Source organism: Pteropus alecto, unplaced genomic scaffold (assembly GCF_000325575.1).
Source record: "Pteropus alecto unplaced genomic scaffold, ASM32557v1 scaffold52, whole genome shotgun sequence".
NCBI classification, from domain to species: domain Eukaryota; kingdom Metazoa; phylum Chordata; class Mammalia; order Chiroptera; family Pteropodidae; genus Pteropus; species Pteropus alecto.
This window is the reverse complement of record NW_006433941.1, coordinates 5,486,315-5,508,135: the sequence shown is the minus strand read 5'-3', so window position 1 is coordinate 5,508,135 and position 21,821 is coordinate 5,486,315.

Here is a 21,821-nt window from a genome sequence, read left to right as displayed (position 1 = left end):
GAGCTGATTCCATACGTGGGGAATTTACTATGTTTTCCTCAGAGCCAATTTTGAGGAAATCCACTTGTACAGCGTTTACACTGACTAGAATTTGTGCTACCTAAATTCTCCCTATTAATAGGATCGTTTCTAAGAAACCAATTATCCCTAAACACATGCCACGTCCTCGTTCTTGACGATGCATTCCTTGAAGCCTCTGTCCCCATCTCCGGACCTTGTCATGCAGTAGGGTAGAAAGAGGACGCGCCTCTGGGCTCCTGCAGACATTGGATGTTTGTCTGGCTATTCCCCTAACCTAGATTCATTTCTCAATGAAAGATACTACACAAAATGCAAATTACCTTAAACCAATGTCAATTCTGACAAGTCAGACGGGAATAAGATGAGCTTGGCGGGATGTCCTCATGTGGTTCTGCACATGGCAGAGTGGCAGAATGCCCACGGCAGGCAGAGCACCCCACTCACAGCCCACCTCCTGGAGACCTTAGGCAACACTGTCCCCTCTCTGGGTTGCTTCCTATCCTAAGGGAGTAATTGGATGGAGACTGGGTGGTTTGTATTCCTTCCTCCTCTAGAACTGTTTCTTTAAACAAAATCTTGAACAACTTCAGCATAAAGTGCACAGGGGAAACAGAGAGGCCTGTTGGAGGCAGAAATGGGGTGTATGGAGCTGCAGCCCCCTCCATGGGGCACCACAGCTCTGAAGAATGCAGTGGAGCCCAAGCAGAGGCAGATTTTCTGAGGCCTGGTGCTGTCTGGGGCACCTGTCTGTCCAGGTGACGTAACTCCAGATGGTGTCATGGGAGGTTTGTGTCCAGCCGGCTCAGAGCTAACCCTACCCCTTGTTCATCTGGTGACCTTTGGTGTCCATGGGGACATGCTGTGCAAGGGTAAGGCTGGAGGCAGGATTACAGAGTTCATATGCTATTGCCAAACACATCTTGGGGAAGAAGAGAGAAAAAGCAAAACAGAGCCACATCCGCTCCCTGCTGTCTTGATGTAGAAGCCTTTCCTGAAATAGCTGCGTCGCAGGTTCTGGTGGAAAATCCCAAGACTCAAAGGGGATGCACTTACCTGTCTCTGGGAGAAAATGCCCTCTTTGCCTCATACCCCAGATCTCTGTAGGCACATAGGGAAATAACCAGCTTGGCAGTGGATCTTCAGTGAATTGGGAGGGCATTGCATGTAGCGGGAAGTTCAAGGAAGTTAATCAACTTAGACACATTGTCATGAAATAAGCCTGAAGGATATTAGAAATCAGTTACACCTTTTCTTCCTGTGTGACTTTGGGAATATTACTTCAACTTGCAAATGCTTGATTTCATCATCTGTAAAATGGGCATGTTGTATCGGACTCACAGGGCTCTAGTGAGGGTTGAACAGTTGATATCTATTAGTCTCCAAGCATGGTGTCTGACATGTGGAAGAATGTCCGAGCATCTCCTTTCCCCCCGCCCTATATATAGGTGACATAACCAGCAAGGGACTAAGGGAGCCTCAGTTTCCTCATCTATAAATGAGGATGCATGCTTTGGGACTACCAAGATTCCCCAAAGGCTAACATGACCCCATTGTGAGCTTGTCAGTTTCTAGGGCCAAATGTCCCCCAGTCGTTAGAGAAGCATCAAGATGTTAGACCTAAGAAGAGGTTTTGAGTCTTGAGTCTGTTCGGGAGGCTCAAAAAGGTCAAGGACATGCCCATTTCAGAACCAAGGTTAGAACTCAGATCTTCTGCTCTTCAGTCTGGATTCTTCTCCCGCTTCGCCTTGTCTTGTCTCCTCATTCCTAATTTGTATCCCATCCCTCATGTTTTGGAGAAATGTCCAGAACATAACAAACACCCCCAATTCTGCTGCTTCTGCTGTTCCTCACATTAAAGGGATAACTCAGCCACACCCATGTTGATTCACACATTCAGCAAATATTAGTTGGCACAAAGATATACTGCATATATTGAGCAGTAGAGCCACCCAGAGACTCAGAAACATATAGAACTCCATATGATTTGTACTAGAAGAGATGGTTGCCATCCTCCTCCCTTATATCCTCAATCTACATGAGGATATCTACAGCTTTAGTACTCATTGTGGTCAGCTGCCTGCATATGGTGTTTGTATCTTCCAAAATAGCCACATAATATTTCCCATTTGATACGCTCTCCTCAGAATGCATCTTCAACACTCATTCCACATAGAGGGAGAATCTATGTTCTCTTTCTTGAATCTGGGTGCACTGTGACCTGGACAGAAATTACACTATGTGACTTCTGAGGCTAAGTCACAAGGAAGCTCTGTCTGGCTGTCCTGGGACACTCACTATTGGAACCCAGCTGCCATGTTGTAAGGAATCCCAAGCTACATGGAGAGGCCACAGGAGGTGTTCTGGCTGAAACCCAGCACCAACCACCAGACATGTGAGTGAGGAAGCCTTTGAGACATCCCCAGCTCCAGCCACCACCTGTCTGTAAACACAGGAGAGACCTCCAGTGAGAACCACCCAGCTAAACCCAACCAACCACTAGAGCCAGAAGAGATAACAACAAAATGACTCAACATTTAATGCACTATAATTTTAGTGGTTTGTTTGCAGCAATATATAACCAAAATCCAAGTCAAGTACCAGGGGCTCTCTTATTTTCTTCAACAACCACTCCCTCACCCCACCCCACTCTCACAAGTACACCTCTGAAGTGCAGGACAGTTAATGCCCCTGGAAGCAACCCTCATTATTAGGAATTAGAGGCTGGTGAATCAATGTTCCAGCCTTGCTACTGTCTAGGGACATAGTTCTCAGAGTGACCCCAGCAGGATTGCACCCTGGTTGCTCACAGCTCTTGCCCACTCGTTAACACAGTCTCACTTCCCTAATTCCTTTCCTAGGATCACCTTTCTGTCCAATAAACTACCTGCACCCAGGGCCTCGTTGCAGGCTCTGCTTTTAGCAGAACCTAAACTAAGACATATGGTAAAAGAGGTCCCATAAATATGGGGGAGGGAGGTAGAATTTAGTATAAAGTGTTGGGAAAACTGGCTTTCTTCATGGGCAAATAGTTATTGAGTGCTAATTACTGGGAGTAAAACAATGAATAAGAAAGTCTCTACCCTCATGTCACACACAGCCTAATGGAGTTTTGTCCAAGGCAGAAAAATACCTTCTCTTCACCTTATTATCTATGGTTGTGTGTGTATATGTGCATGCATGCACACACTCATACACAGAGTAAGCATACTTATAAAATCTCTTGAAGTGGGTACCAGAGACAGTAGAGGTATATGAGCCAGAATTTGGGTTCAAATTCTGGTGCCATACATTTTTAACTACTAAAGAGATCAAATCAATAATCAAAAATCTCCCAACAAAGAAAAGCCTTGGACCAGATTGCTTCACTGGTGAATTTTACCAAACATTTAAAGAAAATCAATCCTTCTCAAACTCTTCCAAAATATTGAAGAAGGGGGAACACTTCTTAATTTGTTCTAAGAAGTCAGCGTTATTCTCATTCCAAAACCAGGCAAAGACACTACATGAAAAGAAAGCTATAGACGAATAATCCCTTGTGAACAATGATACAAATATCCTCAACAAAACACTAGTAAAACAAATTCAGCAGCATATTAAAGGAATTATACACCATGAGCAAGTGGGATTTATCCCTGGGATGCAAGGATGTTTCAAAATATGGAAATCAATGTAATACACCACATAAATAAAACGAAGAGGGGAAATCATATGCTCATCTCAACTGACGCAAAAAAAAAATCATTGACAAAATTCAATACCAATGGACAGAGTTCTGGCCAATGAGACCCAAATGGAAACCTGCTAAGGATTTGTGAAAAAAGTTTTCATCTTCTAACAGAGGTGCTACCCTTCCTTATTCATCTTCCTTCTTGGAACGGGCATGTGACGCCAGAGATGGGACAAGCATCTTGTATGCAAAATGTCTGACCTTAGCGGATGGTCAGTGTGGGAGGTTGAACTATGGCCCCACTCCCTTAAAGACATCCACATTCTAAACCATAAAACTATGAACAGACTGGGAAGGAATGGAAGAGGGACAGGAAGAAACATAAGACACAAGATGTACAGAGGAAGCAACAGAGAAGGCAGGAAGAGACAGAGACACAGGGAAAGGCACTGAGAGGTATACATATGGCACTATGTATGGACAAGGGGACTTTGCAGTTGTGCTTAAGGTAAGGATATTGAGATGGGGAAATTATCTTGGATTATCTGGGTGGGCCCAATGTAATCACAAAGGTCCCTATAAGAGGGAGGCAAAAGGATCAGAGTGAGAGAAAGAGATGGAAGCAGAGGTCTGAGAGAGAGAGTTGAAGATGCTACACTGCTGGCTCTGAAGATGGAGGAAGGGGCCATGAGCTAAGGAATGCAAGCAGCCTCTGAAAACTGGAAAAGGCAATGAAATGGATTCTTCCCCTAGAGCCTCCAGAAAGAATGCAGACCTGCCAACTCATGATGGGCCAAGACTTTCAGAATGTAAGAGAATAAAGTTTTGTTTTCTTAAACCACTGCATGTAGTTAGTAGTTACAAGTAGGAAACTAATGTGATCAGTAAACATCTGTTTTCCCCTCTCCCCTCAGCCCTCAGATGACCTTTTTCTCTGTTGCTGGATTGATTGTTTACACACCACACTGTTAGCTGGGCCATCCCTGGGGTATTCTCTGCTTTAATAATCTCCCTTCCAGGTGCGGGACCTAGAGGTCAGGCTGTGCCCCATAACCCTGCTCCCAGTCACCGCTGATTGAGCCAGAGTTAAACTCTGGCCTGGGATGGACAGCTAGATTCTGTCTCTGGGGAATGTGTAGTTGGGCCCAGTGGTGCCAACTGGGCATCGTCTCTGTGGCTCCATCATCCTGGGTGCCATTGGTAGTGGGTGGAGACAGGGATGCTGGAAGTGTCAAGAAGGAGGCAGAGCAATGAGGGACCTCACAAGACAAGAGAGTCACAGAGACAGCAAGACACATGAAGAAATAGACTGGGAGGGAATGGAAGTGGGACAGGGAGAAACACAAGACACACAAGATGTACAGAGGAAGCAACAAAGAAGGTAGGAAGAGACAGAGACACAGGGAAAGGCACTGAGAGGTACACAGACCAGAGAAATGGAAAAGGGCATGGTGAGAGACAAGGAGAAACCTAGAGAGAGACCAGAAGAGACACACATGGAGACAGAGAAGTACACAGAGAACCTGGAGAGGTAGGAGAGAAAGAAAAAAGACAGAGAAACAGAGACACACAGAGAAAGACATTGAGAGCAATACATGCACATACTCTCACATATTTCACATACACATACACTATGCACGTGTGCGTGCACACACACACACACACACACACTCACACGCAGTGACTGTCGTGGTTTCAGGCTTCTGGTGCACTCACACCCTCAGCTTTGAATGACTTCTCCTTTGCCCCAGTAATCTGGAGTGGGTTTCTGTTTCATACAAGTCAAGCAGGTGAGAGAACTTATGCTCCAACACACATAGGGGCTCCCCATGGCCAGCTTTGAGCCTGGCTTCCTTTGCCCCCACATCTCTCTAGTCCAAGTATCTAGGCTTTGTTTGTTTGTTTGTTTGTTTGTTTGTTTTTAATTAAAATTTTTTTTTAATTTTGAAGTAATTTTAGATTTACAGAAGAGCTACAAAGATAGTACAGAGTTTCTATATACCCTTCATTCAGTTTTGCCTAACATTTATATCTTCTAGAATGTAATGGGTCCGTCACAAAACTGAGAAATCAACATTGTTAAAAGACCATTAACTAAACTACAGACTTTATTCAAATTTCACCAGTATTTCCTGTAATGCAAAAGTCAGCAAACTTTTTCTGTAAAGGACCAGACAGTAAATATTTTCAGCTTTGCCAGCCATATGGTCTTTGTTGTAATCATTCAACTCTGCTATTATACCACAGAAGCAGCCATAAATGATACATAGATAAATGGGCTTGGCTGTGTGCCAATAGAACTTTATTAACAAGAGCAGGCAAAGGGCCAGATCCAGCCCACAGACTGGTTTGCTGATCCCTATCCCAAGTTCTTTTTCTGTTCCAGAGCTCACATTGCCTTCGCACTCCCTTGTCTTCTCTACTCATGAAAGTTCCTCAGTCTTTCCTTATCTTTCATGACCTTGACACTTTTGAAGAGTACTGGTCAGGTATTTTGTAAAGTGCTGCTCAGTTTGGGTTTGTCTGATGTTTTCTCATGATTAAATTGATGCTACACATTATTGGAAAAATTATCACAGAAGTGATGATGTGTCCTTCTCAGTGCCTCGTATCAGGAGGTATGTGATGTCAGTGTGTCACATTGCTGAGGACATTAACGTAACCACTTAAAATGGTGGTCTCTCCATTGTTATTATTATTTTTTCTTTTCTAATTAATAAATATTTGGGGGGGAATACTTTGCAACTGTGCAAATATTTTTTCTCCTTATACATTCACCCACTAATTTTAGCATCCATGAGTGGATCTTGACTGTGGCAATTATTTCTACAGTATTCTCATGGCAACATGCTGTTTCTCCTGTCAACTGAAAAATAAAACACCTTTTTGGTGTTTTGTCACCAAAAAGGACTTATTCAGGAAAAAAAAGGCGGGGGGGATTTGCAACCCAGTACATGCAGACATGGCAAGCCATGTGCATACTCTGGCCTGTGTGCCAAGATGGAAAAGTATTTATAGAAGGGAAAAGGAAGTTAAAGCCATAGAGCTTTATTATAAACATAGAGTTCTTCCTGTAGGGTTCTTGTGTGTAGGGTTCTTGCAATTACATAGAATGTAAGAACTTCTGTGAGCCCTAGCTTCTCCCATAAACCCTCCCAACTGATTATGTTTGCTTAAAGTTTCAGTTTTTTATCATGTTCATTCCTTCTACATTTATCAAGTGGAACTCTCTGGAAGGAAAAATTTTTCCTTGTTTCTGTTTATTTATAAACTCATTTATTTATATTGGTATAGACTCATGGATATTTATTTTATTCGATGAGTTAAAAATCTAACGCTATTTATCTTGATTTGTTGCTCAAATCTCAAAGCCACTGTGGCTAAGGCCTCTTTGTTGGTGCCTGCGTGCACGACGGTCACAATCAAACTTGTGTTCGTTCCTTCGTTCATTAATTCATTCATTAAACAAGCATTTATTGAGCATCTGCTATGTGCCAGCACTGCAGGAGGCATAGCAGTGAGCAAAACAGGCAGAAATTGCTGACTGTTCTAATGAGGAGAGACGAACAAAAAGTAAATTATATGTGGAAGGGGATGTGCTATTCCAGGCTGGTGATGATGACGGTCTAGCTTTTTTATCAGAACAGCAGTCACAAAGCCCAGAATGTCTCTCACGCAAAAGTTTTCTATAGGGGGCAATGGTTGAGGCTAAATAAGGAGCAATTTGACACTTCCTCTTTGTTTACAGCACTATGACTCTTCACTCGGTTTTGAATGACCCAATAACACATTTTTATTTTTTCCTTTCAGTCCCTTTCAGTAATATTGGAAGCAGTATTATTAGAATCCTGTCATGTTAAAAAAAAAGAGAGAGAAGGGCCTTCAAAGGCATCTGGCTCAGAGACTTTCAAACTAGGGTCCTGATCCTAGGAATCCCCTTGGCAGCAGGGTGAATAGGAAGGGGTCAGAGAGAACGGAATGGCCTCTCAGCCTTACTGCTTTACCAGAGCAAGTCCCCTCTTATCCATTTTACAGACTGGGCTCCAATTAGTATTTTATTTGAAGAAATGGGTTCTCATGCTGAAAACCAAAGTTGGATAGCTCCCCATTTTTCCTTTGTGAGATAAGGTAGCATCATGGGTAAGAGCCCAGACCCGGGCTCAGTCCATGGGGATGGATTTTGGCTCTGCAACCTGACTCCTGTGACTCTCTGGATCTCAGTTTTCTCATCTGTGAAACAGGAGACAGCAGCAATTTCTATTTCAACAGGGCTTTTATCAGGACTAGATAGCTCAATCTGTAGTAAAGCTCTTAGGAAGCACTAAATTACTCCTATTTTAAATTTCTAAATTATAAAAAATGACAATAGTGATCCATGTTCTTAAAAACATTCAAATACAATAAAAGAATCAAAAAACTACCCAGAAAATTCCCAGCTTCATTCCCAAAAGTAACTATAATTAAACAGCTCAGTATATATTCTTCCGGACTCTGTTCTATGCATTTGCACACTTAAAATATTTATGTTTAGAAATGCTTTTTACAAACATGAGATTTCACTGTACATGTTATTTTACCAATTGCTTTTTTCACTTAGTCATGTATCATGGGCGAGTTTCTTCATCAGATTCAGAGCCAGTCCACATTCTTCTTACAGCTGTCTAGTATTCTATTAAGGAATTTTCTGTCAGTTTTAACCAGTCCCCAATTGAAGGACATTTCAGTTGTTTACAAGTTGTCACAAACAGTGGTGAATTTACATATTTGTACACATTTTTTGCAGGATAAAGTCATAGAAGTAGAATTGCTGGGTCAAAGGATTTCCCATTTAACCTTTAAAAAAGTTTTTTTGTAGATACTGCCCTCCCAAAATATGAATTCATACTTCCATCAGTAAACTGGGGACGTCCCCTCTCTGCACACTCTGCCAACACTGGGGATAATGCTCTTTCAGACCCCTGCCATTTGGCATGTGAAAAATGTTTTTGTTTCTTTGATCATTCATGTGTTTCCTGGCCACACATCATTGTTTCTTCTGGAAACTGCCTGGTCATATCTTTAATTTTTTAAACGAAGAAGCTGAAGTCCAGAAAGTTTGATGAATCATCCAAATTTATACAATCCAGTTCTCATCACCATTCCTCTTGCTATCTGTCATGTTTGTAGTTCAGTCTCTGTTCACTTCTCTTTTGCTAAAATAGCACCTGTCTTATGTCAGACTCCCCTAGAAACAGATGCTGAGTCAAAGATTCAAAGGCTCCTGGAAGAAACCTGGCCAGGGAGTGAAGGAAGCAGAGGAAATCAGGGATGAAATTTTAGAAGAAGTCCTCTACCAGGCCTTATCCTGCCGCAGTGCCCAGGTACAAGTCACGCCTCCCAGTTTGTCCTGCCTAGAGGCAAGGAGGCTGGCCTTCCTCTTCCCTCACCATAAAGTCACTGGCACAGACTACCCTGGGGATGGGGCACAGGGACCTAAACTCCTAGGGCTCTCTTTTAGGACAGGAAATGTTCCAGGAGCCCAGGTGGGAGCCCTAGAGGACACAGCAGTTGGGGTGGGAACACAAAGACCTGTTAACTGCAATGTTATGGCAGAGGGGTGCTCTAAGGGCACAACAGTGTCTTCTAAAGCACTCCCATTTCCTTTGGGAACCCAAAATGATTAATGTAGTGTTGGGCCCAGAACACAACTTCTGCCAATGGGAGTCAGCCCAGGGTCTGTTTAGAAAAAGAAGTTCTGGCCATTTTCGCTGCTACATAGGATTCCAGGTGCGACTATACCTGGATTTATATACCCCTCCACCTGCCAGTGCACACGTATGTTGTTGTCAGTCTTTGCTACTATGAGTGGTGTTGTCGAGAACCTTTTTGTGTACATTGCCCAAAGCAGGTGTACACCAGGGAGTAGCTGGGTTATAGGAAATGTGAACATTCCACTTGACAAGACAAGGCTATATTGTTTTCCAATGTGCCTGTAATAATTTACACACCCACTGACTGTAGGAGAGCATTCCTATTATTCCGAATCTTCGCCAAACCACGGTATTGTCAGATTTCTTATGTTTTGCCAATTTAATGGGTATAAGAAGGTAGCACTCACTGGCCTTCATTTGCATTTCCCTAATTTATTCACCACTCATGTTTCCCAAGAAGTTATTTCTTCTTGACTTCTCTCCCACTGTTTTTTCTCAAGTAGAACTCAGCTGCTTGTGCTGGTTTAATCTCTTCCTTTTGTCTGAAATGCCCCCTGAAAATTTCCTCCCACCCTTCCAGGCAGGGTCATGATGGCAACTCCTCCTTAATTCCTCTATAAGGAACAACTCCTCCTCAGTCGTTTCTGTGTGTGTGTGGTCTTCCCAGAGTGCTATATTTCCTGCATGAGCTCTGCGAAATCAACCAGGGACCAAGTACTAATCATCTTTTCTCTCTCTCCTTTCCAACCCTGCCCTGCCAACCAGGTGGCTTCTCACAAAATAGGCTCAAAATGGACTGTTTTCCTCTCTCCCACTTTGGGTTTATGCTATGCCAGTGACAACAAAGAAGTAAACAATTGTACATTAAGCTATCAATAGGAATCAATTACCTAATATTTCGCTCCACCCCCACCCAGACAGTCACTTGCCAGAGAAATCCACAGTAAGAACTTTTCACCACTTACCAAAAAAAAAAGTGGTGAGCTAAGTACATTTTCTGGACTTTTGTAAGAAGGATAGAAATGCACACACCTTGGTTTGTCCCAGGAACATCCCACTAGAAGGAATATCTCAGCTTTTTGTGCCTGCTCATCTCCACCCCAATCCGATTCACCAAAAGCCTTAAAAGTGGGTGAGTGGTCATTGACACTGACTCAGTGCTGGTGTTCATCTGCCTGTGAAAAACCAGGAATTAGAGAAAGGCAGAATAAGCTGTACTGCTGTCAATTAAAGATGATTCTACCGTAAGACACAGTTGTCCCTGGGGGCCTGAGGGTTTTCCCGCTTCCATGTTTCAGGAGTTTACATGGAATTGAATGCTCTGGAACAATGCATGCTAATTTGCAAACCTCAAGCTAAACCAAGATTTTCATTTTTTTTCTGCCATGAGCTATAAAGAAAAAGAGCTTGAGGCACAGTTCCAAAATGAAGCAGTGTGAACCAGATCACAGGGTGTTATCTCCATGGCACATGCATCAGTCTCTGCCTCCTTTTGTCCTTTCTGAATCCTAGTCACCTAGACAATATGGATGGCAGAAGAGAGGATGGGGCTCAGTCATGTGAGCACTGATTCAAGACTAGATTTAAGTCCCCTCATTTGCCATTTTGTCACTGATATAGACATTCCTAGATCTTGAAGATATTGAGAAAATGATAATTTCCAATTATTCTGTGCAACAGATATTTCTGAGGCAGCAAGGTGGGGAGGTGAGGGCCTACCAGATATGTTAGGCAAATTATTCAATTGAGAACAGCCTATTTCTCACTTGTAAAGCGGAGATTAAGACACCTGCCTTTTCTAGTTCTTTTTTTTTCTGGGGATCAAAATGAGACAGAAGATTAAAGTACTCTGTGGCATAGGGTGATTTCCCCCATCTTGGGGTTTCTTGTACCATAAAAACAAAGAAATTTAAAAATTGGGGGTTATCTGTCCTCAAGATGGTGGAGTAGGTAAACTCTGTGCTTGCTTCCTCCCATGACCACATCAAAATTAAAACTAAACTACAGAACAACCATCATTGAGAATCACCTGAAATCTAGTGAACAGAAGTCATATAACTAAGGATACATAGAAGAAGCCACATCAAGATTGGTAGGAGGGTTAGAGACATGGAACAGGCTGGTCCCACACTTATGTGGGGCAATTAAAAATTGAGAGAGATATCCTGGTGATGGAGGTCCCATATGAGGAGCGAGGGGTCCCAGCCCCGCACCAGGCTCCCCAACCTAGGGTTCCAATGCCAGAGAGAGAAGTCCCCATAACTTCTGGCTGTGAAAACCAGTGGAGATTGTGGTTGAGTGAGAAGAAGGGCTGCTGGAGTTCCAGGCGCTCCTCTTAAAGGGCCTGCACATGGATTCACTCACTCTGAGCTCCAGTGCTGGGGCAGCAACTTAAAAGATTCCAGGGACATATGAAGATAAACTGAATTGTATGGCTTCAGGGAAAGGGCTAGAAGGGCAGATTTCTCCCAGACGGAAGTGCTAGGAGAAAGCATTAATCCTTATTGAGCCCTACCCAGCCTGCACATGCAGGTGGGTGCCCTACCTGAATCTCCAACAACCTGGCTAACACCATCTGCCCTGCCTTGGTGAGTCCCCGAGACCCCAGTCCCACGCAACTTGCAGGCCCACCCAACCTGCTTCCAGTGGCTTTTCCATACAAACAGTTATCTTGGCTCATGCTGTGGGCTTTCCAAAATTCTCACAAAGCTTCACAACCTCCAAAAAAGTAGCATCTGACTTCAACATACTCCATACCTCTTGATAAGCAGCCCCAAGCCCAGCACTAGAGGCAGCCAGATTTGTTGTACAGCTTAGCCTCTCCCAGGCACCTCCAAACCCAGCACAAGTGGTGACCATCTGCAGATCACTTTGTAGCTCATACCAAGTGGCCCTAGACAGTGCACAGGCAGCAGCTTCCCTCCCAAGAGGCCCCGGAACCAACACACCTGGCAGCCAGCTTCAGACCACACCAGAGGACCACTCAACCACCTCCACAAATAACGCACCCAAAGGGAAAACTCGACAGGCACCAGATCTTTGCTAAAGCAAATCCTGCTCTGTGGGGTCAGCCCCTGCATAACAGCTCCTCCTCTATAGTCACTGCTAATCTTCACAGCTAATCAGACTGAGAGTCAATCCCTCCCATTGATATGCCAACAGCAATTAAGGCTCAATACACAATCCATAAAAGAGACACACCTGGAGCACCAAGCTCAGGTGACCAAGGAGACTGGTCCCCTGAGGTTCACAGGACACTTACTACATAAGGCCACTCTGCCAAGACTGAGAAACATAGCAGCTCTACCTAACACATAGAAGCAAACATAGGGAGGCAGCCAAAATGAGGAGACAAAGAAACATGTCTCAAATGAAAGAAAAGAACAAAACTCCAAAAAAAGAACTAAACAAACTGGAGACAATCTATCAGATGCAGAGTTCAAAACACTGGATACAAGTTTGCTCAATGATCTCAGTGAGAACTTCAACAAAGAGATAGAAAACATAAAAATGGAGATAGGAAATATTTTTTTTTAAAAGTCAGAAATTAAGAACACAAAAATTGAAATGAATACATTAGAGGGGATCAACAGTAGATTAGAGGAAGCAGAAAATAGAATCGGTAATTTGGAAGATAAGGTTGCAGAAAATACCCAATCATAACATCAAAAAGAAAAAAATAATTGGAAAAAAAAAAAAGAGGATAGTTTAAGGAGCCTCTAGAAGAACATCAAACATACCAACATTCACATCATAGAGATATTCAAATGAGAAGAGAAAGAGAGCAAATAATTTAAAAACTATTTGAAGAAATAATGACAGAAAAATTTTCTAACCTGGCAAAAGAAATGGACATAAACACTCAGTAAGCACAGAGAGTTTCAAATAAAATGAACCCAAAGAGGTCCACATCAAGACACATCATAATTAAAATACCAAAGGTTAAAGACAAAGAAAGTATCTTAAAAGAAGCAAGAGAAAAGCAATGGGTCCTCTGCAACAGCCAAGTTTGAAGGGGTGGGTACACGCTCCTGAGTGAAAGTCTGGCCCTTTTCATTCCTGGCTGATAGATAAAGAAAGTCTTGGAAAATGTTACCCCACCCCTTCTTCTCCAATTACCTACAAAGGAGCTCCCATAAGACTGTCAGCTGATTTCTCAACAGAAACTTTGCAGGCCAGAAGGAATTAGCATGAGATATTTGAAGTGATGAAAAAGTAAGGACCTATATACAACTAAGATTGCTATTATTTAGAATCGAAGGACAGATAAAGAGCTTCCCGGACAAGAAAAAGCTGAAGGAGTTCATTACCACCAAACCAGTATTACAAGAAATGTTAAAGGGTCTTCTTTAAGAAGAAGGAAAAAAAAATTTTTTAAAGAGTAATAAAATGACAATAACTACCTATCAACAATTGCTTTAAATGAAAGTGGATTAAATGCTCCAGTCAAAAGATAGGGTGGCTGAATATATAAGAAAACAAGACCCTTACATATGCCGCCTACAAAAGACTCACTTTAGATTGAAATACACAAACAGACTGAAAGTAAAGGGATGGAAAAGATATTTCACGAAAACGGAAATTAAAAAAAAAAAAAAAACCTGGAGTAGCAATACTTATATCAGACAAAATAGACTTTAAAACAATGACTATAACAAGAGACAAAGAAGCACTCAGTAATCCCACTTCTGAGTATTTATCCAAAGAAACCCAAAACACTATTTCGAAGGGACATGTGCATTCATATATTCATTGCAGAATTATTTACAATAGCCAAGATATAGAAGTAACCTAAGCGTCCATTGATAGATGGATAGATAAAAAAAGAAGTGGTACATATTTACAACGGAATATTATCCGTAAAAAAGAATAAAATCTTGCCATCTGCAATAACATGGATTGACCTAGCGGGTATTATGCTAAATGAAATAGCTCAGACAAAGATAAATATTATATGATTTAACTTATATGTGGAATTAAAAAAATAAATAAAACAGAAATAGACTCATAGATACAGAGAACGAACTGATGGTTGCCAGATAGAAGGGGTTAGGGGATGGGTGATAAAAGGGAAGGGATTAAAAGTACAAGTTGGTAGTTACAAAATAGTCATGGGAACATAAGTATAGCATAAAGACTATAGTCAATAATATTGTAATAACTATGTATGGTGTCAGATGGGTACTAGATTTATCTGGATGATCACTTCATAAGTTATATGTGTCTAATCGCTATGTTGTATACCTGAAACTAATATATTGTATGTCAACTATAATTGAAAAATAAAAATTGTTTTTAAAAATTAGGTAGACTGCCTTAAGCCTGCCAACTTTTTACATCACCAATGAAGAAAAATTGCTACCTCTCATGGTTATCAGTATAGGCAAGAAAAGGCTATTTTTAAACACCCCTTTAAAATTTCCAAGACTGTAGGACGTAGTCTCAGAATAAATATTTGGCAACCTCTCTCTGAGGTGCCTTATGTGATGACACATGCACACAGCCAGACCACATGCACACAGCACAGACCACATTGTCCTTAACTGGGAGCTCCTGCAAGCCTTCATCATGGACAACTCATTGGGAACCCCTGGGACTGGGAAGAAGCCCAGGCAGAGAGGATGAGAGCCCCATTCTTCATGTACCCTTCCATGAAAGGGATTTTCTGTAGGGTCTGAGATTCCAAGCCTGGGTCCTCTGCAACAGCCAAGTTTGAAGTGGTGGGTACATGCTCCTGAGTGAGGGTCTGGCCCTTTTCATTCCTGGCTGATAGATAAAGAAAGTCTTGAAAAAGTCACCCCACCCCTTCTTCTCCAGGGAAGACCTTGGATAGTGCCATTTTTCTAACATGCACACTTGTCCCCTTCTACTTCTGCCACCTCCCTCCCCAAACACCTTCCCTCCTTACTACTCTTTAAGAGAAACATCAGCTAGCTAGAGAGTATTCAGAAAGGAAGCTGGGCATGCCCCTCATGTCTTTTTTAAAATGACGAGCTGAACCAGACCAGGAGCCAAAACTGAAATTCCCACAGAGATTGGGCAGGAACTTCATGAGCGCAGCAGGCCGGATGTAAAAAAAAGTGCTGTGACTGTTGACAAGAGAAAAATTCTGAGATGGCCCAAAGTAAATTACAGCAGGCTCATAGGATAGAAGGAGACAAGGAGAGTTAGTTAGTTAACAGAGCCACAGGCTGAAACCAACAAAAGACTGCTCACATTCTTGAATGTATGTTGAAATTTTGAATCAACTTCCAGGCCACTATTTCAGCTCTTACCTAGAGAGAAAAGCCAATCACCAGACACTCATCCATCTTGCTTACCTAAAATATTCAGACAATTGCCCACAACCAATCCAAAAGCATCAAGTACTTCTGCCTCACAGACTATTTACCTGTCCCAGAACTCTTTCCACTTCACCTTTTCCCGCTCCTCACCATCTGTAGCCAATGTAAATTCTTTCAAAATAACTTACATCTTTCTTCTCCAAACCCATTGTATAAAAGAGCCCTGTCAGTCCCAGGATAGCTGACATGTTGTTCTCTCCATCTAGCCCTGCTGCTGGTAGTTTAGACCACATGACCTAGAATCTGTTTTTTTTTCCTGTCCAGAATATTGCTCAATAAACCCTTTCTTTCAGAAATGCTTTCAGCTTAAAAAGGTTTTTATTTAATATGGTCTCTGTTGACATTTTGTTCTCCTATTTTTATTAGGAACGTGGAAACCAAAAAATACTTTTCTTCTATAAGAAAACAGGTATGCAAGGGCTATGATAAATGCCCAACCACACTCAGCCTCAGTGAGGGAAGACTGCTGGAAAGACTGGAGAGTTACACCCCATCTACAGGGGTAGCTGTGACTCAACTCCAGCCAGCAGCTGCCCATCAAGAGTATCCGTCACTTGAATGGATCAACAAAATATGGTATACCCAGGAGGTGGAATATTATCCAACCATAAAAAGGAATGAAGTCCTGACACATGCTACAACATGGATGAGCCTTGAAAACACTCTGCTGAGTAAAAGAAGCCAGTCACAAAGGACTACATACTATATGATTCCATTTATAAGAAATTTCCAGAATAGGCAAATCTATAAAGACAGAAAGTAGGTGCCAGTGGCTGGAGTAGGGGAATGAGGGCATGACTGCTATTGAAGTAAAAAATGTCCAAATCTGCAGAGAATTTTTATAAAATTTATTTGAGTCAAACTGACAACATTGCCGAGAAGCAAGATCTCAATTGCTCTAGAGAATGATTTCCTTTACACATTTTTGAATAAAAGAAGGAATGTGAAGAAGATTACATAAAGGTGGGAGAAAGCAAAGTACAGGATAGTTAACAGGATTACGTGCTCCCATGAGGGTGCTTAGGGCCTCCAGGGGTCTGGAAAAAATTTATTTGAGTCAAACTGACAACATTGCCGAGAAGCAAGATCTCAATTGCTCTAGAGAATGATTTCCTTTACACATTTTTGAATAAAAGAAGGAATGTGAAGAAGATTACATGAAGGTGGGAGAAAGCAAGGTACAGGATAGTTAACAGGATTACGTGCTCCCATAAAGGTGCTTAGGGCCTCCAGGGGTCTGGAATAGAAAATTGCTTCTGGCATTTCAAAGTTGTGTTAACCTAGGTGCACAAGAAAAAATGGACAAGGCTTGCTTAAAAACCGTTTACTAAAGAATTCATAGGTGCGAGGTGTGACTACTTATCCTGACCTGCACAGTTAGGAATTTATAATCAGATCACCCTGTGATTTTACTTTTGATCACTGAACTTGTACATATCCCCTTTTTTGTCTACTCTAATGGGTATAGGGTTTCTTTGGGTGTAGGGGTAGGGGATGAAAATGTTCTGAAAGTAGATAGTGGTGATGGATGCACAACTCTGTGGAGCTGCCCCAGTATGTGCCACTCTGGCATACAGATTATTTTGGCTAAAAACAGTCAAGGCCCAGAGGCTCATGAAGAACCTTAACCTTCCCCTTTACTGCCAAAATAATTAGACAAAGGACTTGCTCCAGGGAGGGAGTTATCATCACAGATGACTATATTTTACTTATGAACTAGGTGTAGTAGACAGAGAGGAACCTAGCAAGCCCATTTGACCAAAGTCCTCTCTGTGTTCCATTGTTTCAAGAGGATCCAATATACATTTGTTTACTAAATTCTTTTTATCTTCCTGTGAACTGCCTTACTTTTCTCTCCTCAGTTCTGAATGGCATATATCCCTCATTCTGCCTTACCTTCTTTGGAATTTTCATGCTTATGTGAATTCTCCGTACAACATATTAAAACTTTATTTTCTCCTTTTAAGCTACAACATGCCATTTGAATTATTTGGCCAGCTAGAAGAACTAAGAGGGAAAGGGAAAAGTTTCCTCATCCCTGACACTATAAATGGGTGAATTGTATGGTATATGAATTATATCTCAATAAAGCAATATTGAAAGAAAGAGCATTGTTACAGAGAAAAACCACAGGTCCAAAATGCCATCACTCGGCACTAAAATCCCATGATACCAAACCTAGATTCAATATCTGATCTAATTGCAGTTTCAAGGTCTCTCAGAAACATAACCTTAATTGACCAGTCTGGAATTTTCTGGTCAGGAACCAGTAAAGTAATCTGTCATGTGGCCCTACCCATCACCCAAAGAAAGAAGAGGTAATTTACCTGATAAAACCTTTCCCATTCTTTTCTCCCAAGGAAAAGATATCTGGGTCCAAAAATAATCCTTTCTTTCATTTGTTAATCGTCCCTTGCCCCACCTTTCTTCCTATAAAAACCTTCCATTTTGCACAGCTTTTCAGAGCATCCTTCTAGTTGCTAGATGGGATACTGCAAATTCATGAATCACTTAATAAAACCAATTAGATCTTCACATTTACTCAGTTGAGTTTATTTTTTAACAGTATATACCCAGATTACTACATATTTTAATTTTTCAAGAGAAGCAGCGCCTCTGGATTAGGTTAGCTACCTACAACAGAAACCTCACAATTACAGTGGCTTAAATAAGAAAAAAGTTTATTTTTATTTCATGTAAAAGAAGTCAGGAGGCAGATAGTCTAGGGCTTCTTAGAGTCACCAAGGAGACACAGGCTCCTTCTTTCTCCTATACCATCCCATCATGTGGCTTCTATTCTCAAGGTCAATTCATAGTTCAAGATGGCTGCTGGAAAACCATCCACTCATCCTTGTTCCGGAAAGCTTGAAGAAGAAAGGAGGGAAGTATAAAAGAGGGGCACCATTCACTTCCACCTCCATCTTATGGGCTAGAACTGAGTCACATGGTCTCACCTTGCCACAATGATGGATAGGAAATACAGTCTTTTAGCTGGGCACTTCCCTATCTAAATTAGGATTTATAACCAAAGAAACAGGGGAAACAGATACTGGGTAGGTAACCATCAGTGTCTACCACAGTTTTTAAGTGAAATCCAGATTTTTAGATGGATTCCATCTTTAAAAAAATTTTTTAAAAAGATGGTGACTAATCTTTTTTAAAAAACACTTTGCAAAACAAACTGAATTCACCTGCAGGTGAGGCCAGTAGCCATAGGTCCATGGGAAATCCTAATGGGAAAGCTTGTCTGGGACGGTTTTTCAGGTGTCAGTGGTCTGAAAACAGCTCTGGTTAAAATAAGGACAGTGCTGAGTCACAGTGAGGCTGTGAAGAGAGAGAATACAAGAACACTTTGTAAACTTGAGGAGCACAAACCACATGGAGAGGTCACAGTGTGGCTCTACCACCATTTGGCTTCAAACAAAAGCTCTGGATCTTGCACAAAGGCTCCCTGGCATTCATACTGTCAATAGATAGGCCGGGAGAACAGGCAACCTGAGTCATGGCACACTTCCTATTGTGTTTTGTGTTTGCATTTTCTTTGAACATAAAAAGAAATGAGTTGTAACCCATAGATGCAATTTGGACACAAAGGGACAAGGACAAAAGACCAGTAATTAGTAACTGCAAGTGTGACCCTGCCACCTCCTCACCTTCACTTTTGGCTCCACATGAGCCATTCATGCTATTAATGACATCTTGGGGGAAGACTTGGATAACAAGCCTTGAGTAGAAAACTGAAGTCTTTGATAGGCAGGAAACCCATGGAGCTTTATTGCAATGTGCTCTACAGTCCAATCTGAGGTGAGCAAAAGAAGGTAGGCTGTTGGGCAGGGTGGCGGTTGGTGTCAGGAATATCTGACATCATGCACGTGAACAGGAAGACTCAGGGGTGCACCCAGAGGAGTAAGAGCAGCCCTGGCCATTGGAGATTAGTTCCAGCATTTCCACTGGTGTTCTCATTTTTAAAAGATGTGGCTGTCACAAAGCTTCCTTTGGAAAGCCATCTCTCTTGCTGTTAAACTGAGTCTCTCGGCTCTTAGGGGGTCAGATTCTTTGTGGTCTGATGTCTTGGCATTAGGCAAGCTTGGTCCAATTCCTGCTCTAGGCATTTATTATCTCCCAAAAGGCAGAGGCTTCAAACTGTTAGCATTTGATTAGATCTCACAGTTTTGAGTCAGGAATTTGGGTAGGGCTCCCCATTGGATGATCTTTGTTTGCATGTGGAGTGGGTCATTCAACAGCATTTAACTGGCCACTGGTGTGGTCTGGAGGGTCCAGGAGAGCTTCTCTCACACACCTTGTAGCCTGGAGGAAGTGGCTGGGAGGCTGGGTTCAACTAGGTCTCTCCACATGGTCTCTCCAGCAGGGTAGCCGGAGTTCAAATCTGGTAGCTCAAAGCACCAAAAAAGAAAGAAAATGGACTCAGAAACTGGCTCTTAATTACAGGATCTATATACATATTTACTTACTTATTATTTCCTCTGCCTTATCCTCAGTTTAAAAGGAAGATTGGAAGCAGTGTAAAAGATTGATACTAAAAATTGGACCCAATTCTCCATTTCTCCTGTATCCACATTCTTTGAAGGTGACTTTGCAGCTCCTCCCCTCACAAGATGATGTGTATATCCCCGCCAGTCTGGTTCAGCTTGTTTGTGGCAGATAGGGGGCAGCAGAAGTGACAGTGTGTTAATTTGTAGCCCAGTTCTCAGGCTCTCAGTTTCCCCCATTCTCAAACCCCTGAGACTGTCATGAGGAAATGCCCAGCTAGCCTGCTGGAAGATGAGGTTTGTGAAGAAGACTGCCTTCATCAGCCTACAGACAGACCTGTGTGTGAGCCATCTGGGACCAGAGCTGCCCCTCCACACTCGGCTGATGAGCAGTCCAACCCATGAAGTCACAGAGTTTGGGGTGGTTTGTTATACAGCATTAGAGGGGCTAATAGGAGCAGCTTTACACCACATGTTAGGGGCTTGCATGCTGGCACTGGAATGTTTCCATTTGAAGAGAGAAGCACAGGTGATAGGTTGAACCCCAAGAATGGGAGCTTCGGTGGAATTTGAAGCCTTGTGGCAACTAAATAAGAAGATATTTAAGTGGCCAAGAGACCCTCTCTGCTTCTAATCCCAAATGTTCAATCACTATGCTGGTTCCTCTCTGCTCTGCAAACCCAATCAGAGGTTTCTCAACCAGAAGTGATATTCAAATACTTAATAACTGATGTGGCACAGACCCTGAATAATCAGAGTGGACCCCGACCAAGACACCTACTGTATGCCGAGTTCGGTTCCAGATGCTGATGAAGAAAAGTCCAAATCCTGGCCATGTGAGCTATTGTTCTAGAGGGAAGGAGCACACAATAAACAGCTAAGTAAGTAAAATATCTGTGGTGGCAGTTGGTTGTAACACTGCCAGAGAGCTCAGAGCTCTGGTGATGAGGTTTTAATCTTATGTCATGAGAAAGAATTTAAGGGCAAGATGAACAGCAAGCAGGAAAACACAAGATTTATTAAAGCAAAAATATACATCCGAGAGGGGAATGTGGGGGAAAAAGAGAGAGAGAGACACTGTGGTGTGAGGATGTCTCAGTTCTGGGCTTTTGTTCTTCTTGGAGGTAGGGCTTGGAAACATCGTGGCCTTGTCTCCTCCCAGTAGGCAGGGAGCTCAGTTTCCTGCTCTTTCTTCTTTATACGGTGTTTCTGGAACTGTCATGGTATCAAGTACATTGTGGGAGCCGTAGTATTTGCAATGCGGATGAGATTGTAATGATATTATAATTAGCCGAAAGTCATGCCTTAGCCAAAGATGGCATCTGAGATGGAAAAGACAGGTTTTGGCTTATCTCCCTTTACTGGGGCTAAAACAGGGGGAAGTCTGAAGAAAAGAAAAAATTTCAGAGTCATATCCTGGAGTGAATATTCCTGGGCTATCTATCCTGCCTCAGTAAGAGTCATAGAGAAAATCAAAGCCAGATAGGGGAACAGTGAGTATTGGGATAATGGTAGTTCCACTTTGAAGAGCTCACGGAGAAGGTGACATTTAATCAAAGACAAGGAGAGAGTGGAACCGCCAAATATTTGGAGAAGCAACGTTTCAGGC